Raw genomic sequence first — 4,193 nt, forward strand, 5'->3', positions numbered from 1 at the left:
CTATCCCAATGTCGCCATAAGACCTATCTGTGTCGGAGCGAGGTAAAAGCAAATTGTGAATAATAATCTAGTAAGTACTAATAATAGTACACAATAATAATATAGATTCCCCGCTCACAATCTCTGATACGCCTCTGACTTTTGATCAGTATGTAATAGTGTCAGGACAGTAACAAAAATAAGTTCCTGCAACGGTACAAATTGATCGCATATATTTTCTAAGGCAGGACTGATACTAAACAAACAAAGGAATAGACTGTCTGGGACTATGGTAGACATTTTTTTTTTTTTTGAACACGAGTGATTTGTAAGATTTTGTTGCCTTATTTTCACTGATTTTCTTATATATTGCTGTCGTCTTTATACCGTGCATTCACATGAAGTTCTGTAGGCAGTTTGTATATTCTGGGGAGGCATTTGCAACGAATCATCGCACATACTCAGATTTTGGCAGTCTCCAAATTACAGATACAGTTTATACGCTCAAAATATACAGAAGTGCACAGCAAATACAGACGAGGCGGTACGCGCACAAAGCTCGAACTTTGCCCCCGTCTGTTCGAGCAGGGCTCAAGCACATATTTTTTTTTTTTTTTTGACTAAAAGACAATGTCAGAAATAGATTTTGTTTGTAATCATCTGTTGGCTTTACACTATGGTAAAGCCGTCACAAAAATTAGTTTTAGACTCATCAAATGTCCCCCTCCACGGAAATCTTTAGTAAAAGGCGAAAGATTTATTAATTAATATATTTAATGCAGCCAAATAGCCATAACAGAGAATATAGTATTACATTGATGGGTTACATATTTGCATAATCACTTATAGACATTGTTCTTCTTGTACAGAATTCAATGTGGTACTGTTCACACGTTTTTCCACATAGTTTACACTCACAGTCTATACTTGGGTCATGGAAGTGTTTTGATTTGCAGAGTAGGTGATGAAAACCGTGAACTGCTAATCTTGTAATGACATGTCTTAATTCAAAATTAGCTTTTGTCCACGAGCGATCTATCATTGCCCCTGTGCCATAGAAGTCAGGTTGGACTTCTTCTCTCTTCTCAGTCAGATTTGCTAGCAGTTTCTTTGATGCACCGGTGTTCGGTAGTGGCATACTTGTCCTGAGATCTTCTATGAGAAATGATTCCCTTGCGAGGAGATATACAAGTCTAGATCGTGTCGTTTTTGATACACCTATCACCTTCTTTATATAGTTCGCTTTCACCTTTTCCAAGGTTGATAAGTTCCTCGTTGTTAAATGTGTCCAGATAATTTCAATGCCATAAGTCATTATTTCAGCCTTAGAGTGCGATAAGACACTCCAGCAGAGCACAATGGTGATCGCAGCCCGGAGACGGGTTTCCAAGGGGGTATGCACACCCAGCAGAGGGCGCATGAGTTTCATGATGAGGAATCGTGCCGCTCCCTCTGTTGCATCAGCGAGAACCCGTGCTCCCACTGGCATGAGTTTCATGATGAGGAATCGTGCCGCTCCCTCTGTTGCATCAGCGAGGACCCGTGCTCCCACTGGCATGAATTTCAACATGAAGGTGGTGGTGCGTGTTAGGCCACATAATGAGAAAAATGGCAAAGGAAGCATTTTTCCTGCTGGTGTGTGTTGGAATGAAGTTCAATAATCAAGCTCCACTCGAAAGATTTATACGATTTGAAGGGAGACCAGAGTGTCAATAATTTTTTCGTCTAGGTATTTCAATGTTCTTAATTGCCGTATATCTGCGAGTATAATAGTGTTTCTTCCCGTTAACAATTATCTTTTAAAGTTTATGATTTAAATAATCACATTGACGTTTACAAAATAATATATGACTTCAAACAAATTGATACTAGATATTGTTGTATGCCAGAAAATTTCCCAATTTGAATATAGACATGTTTCTTCTGAATATGTATTTTCGAGATTGTTTAATACCACCCAGTAGATAGCGTCGCACTTCATGTTTGTGCTGCTCTCTATCTGTACTGAGAGTAACATGTGCTGTGACCCGTCGCCGTTTCGGTATTTTATACTCTTCACGGCGTGTGGTTTCACATAGGTCAGCCGGAGCAGAAATCATGAAGAGTACAAAATAATGATTGTTTTTGAATGTTGTGACATGCCGCGAAATATCTTACTTTGGCTATTTATATTATATGTTTCTCATGAATTTTAGAATGTTTTCATTATCACTCACTAGAAAGTGTTGCACTTCATGTTTTTTCTGCTATCTACAGAGGCGTAACGAAAGAAGGAAACAAAATTGAACCCCCTCAAATAAATTGTATCAAAACATATCAATACATTAAGTACAGCAGGTGCAGTCTATATCCATTTAATGTATACAAAGAACTTACATAAGAGCATGCAATTAATTCATTTATTATAGTACGGTAATGGATTTTGTTTTGAAAGTTAAATATTTATTAGGGGTTGAAATACATCGTGAATCTGTGTTCCTATCTTTTGTCTTTACATTTTAAAAACTCAAGTATACTTGCATTAAAGTTAAAAAAGAAACTGAACCATGCAGCGTACTTCCTGCGATGCAAAGGTATTGACGATTTCAATTATATTCATGGATGACAAATACGGTACGAAAATGAGGTTGCTACAGGGTCCGTATTGGATCGTCGCATTTCATAGGTAGGTTTTTATAAGTTTCAATTTCGAAAATGATCGGTTTGCGGAAGAAATAGCAACGAGAATAATTAGGTCTATTGATATTTTGATAACAATTTTCACTGTTTCCTTAATAATAACTTTGCGCAGATATTTGTGAGAGAGCGCGCCTTTTGTGTTAGGCTATACGAGAAGCAACTTTCGAGCTCGTATGCTCTCTTGGACTCAACACATGGCAGTAATTTGCAAGCAGATTCTACCAACCGACATTTAGCCTACATACGCACTGTTATTTTATTTTATTTTATTTTTTTATTTTTTCCGGCCCATTCTACAAATACACCACGGTGTCAACTTTCCCGTGCAGAGTCGCATTCGGGTAAAGTTATTTATTCATTCATTTACCTTTTTCTTGAGAAATCTGCGGGCCTCTTAACTCCCACGGTTTTTCTGCATTGTAGGCCTCTGGCTAACTATCTGTGCCGATCTTGGCGTGCACCGTGCAGATAAAGTATTTTATGCAGCTGGGTTGGAGCCTGCTAAAGCCTGGAGCACAAAGGACAGGTACAAACATTGTAGAAACCACAAAGAGAAGAAAGACTCACATGGGGCAGACAGAATTTTATTTCAGAATGTGTGGGCTTTTGTAGAGTAGAGCTGTATTTGGTAGAGTGTTGGCCTCCCAATCCCAAGATCGCGGGCTAAAACGCGGCAGAGGTAGACACTCCCTGTCGTACGATGTGGGCATGTAAAATATTCCTGACGACAAAATTAATTATTCAGTCAGCCACAGGTCGCCCATGACAGATTTGTTTGATTCTGCCCTCTGGTAGAGTAAAACGGAACGACGAAATTGACTAGCTGGTAGCCTAGATGGCGCCAGTTCAAAATGCCCGCACGCGATAGCTGAGGCCATATTATTAGTGGATTTGGTCGAAATATAAAATGAAAAAGGAAAGTGTGGGTATATCACAAACTATGTGTGATTAATAATAATAATAATAATAATAATAATAATAATAATAATAATAATAATAATAGATTGAGTTAACTGATAATGAATGGGTTAAAATTTAGAGCAAGGAAATGCTAATTGATTCAAAGACTTCTACAGATAACATATCGAAATTTGTGTAAAATACACTATAAATAGAATCCTTGCTTTTTTGCAGACAATCTTGCCAATGACGTCTACATACTCATAAGCTCGACAGAAGGACTGTGACACCAAACATTTGTCATTTGTGGTATGTTTCTAAAATCCAAATTGCACTCTGCCTAGGATTTGGAAGGAAGTGGCTGTGGCCTTAATTAAGATACAGACTCAACATTTGCCTGGAAAATGGGAAACCATGGAAATCCATCTTTAGGGCTGCCGACGGTGGGATTCAAACCCACCATCTCCCGAATGTAAGCTCACAGCTATGCTTCCCTAACTGCGCGGTCAACTCACGCAGTGTCAGATTCATATTTCTAGCATTTATAAAGGGCGGTGAGCTTATTACAAATTATAATTTAGTATTAATTTAAAACTATTTACAATAAAAACAGGGAAATGTTTACCATTAATTGT

At 38.1% G+C, this 4,193-nt stretch overlaps 1 non-coding gene across 1 annotated transcript; it reads right to left on the reverse strand.

The window, feature by feature from the left end:
- Positions 1 to 645: 645 nt before the first annotated feature.
- Positions 646 to 769, reverse strand: LOC137499061 (U5 spliceosomal RNA). The gene has a single exon (XR_011018001.1). It is a non-coding gene; the product is annotated as a U5 spliceosomal RNA (small nuclear RNA).
- Positions 770 to 4,193: the final 3,424 nt, after the last annotated feature.

The sequence above is a fragment of the Anabrus simplex genome, chromosome 3 (genome assembly GCF_040414725.1).
Source record: "Anabrus simplex isolate iqAnaSimp1 chromosome 3, ASM4041472v1, whole genome shotgun sequence".
Classification (NCBI taxonomy): domain Eukaryota; kingdom Metazoa; phylum Arthropoda; class Insecta; order Orthoptera; family Tettigoniidae; genus Anabrus; species Anabrus simplex.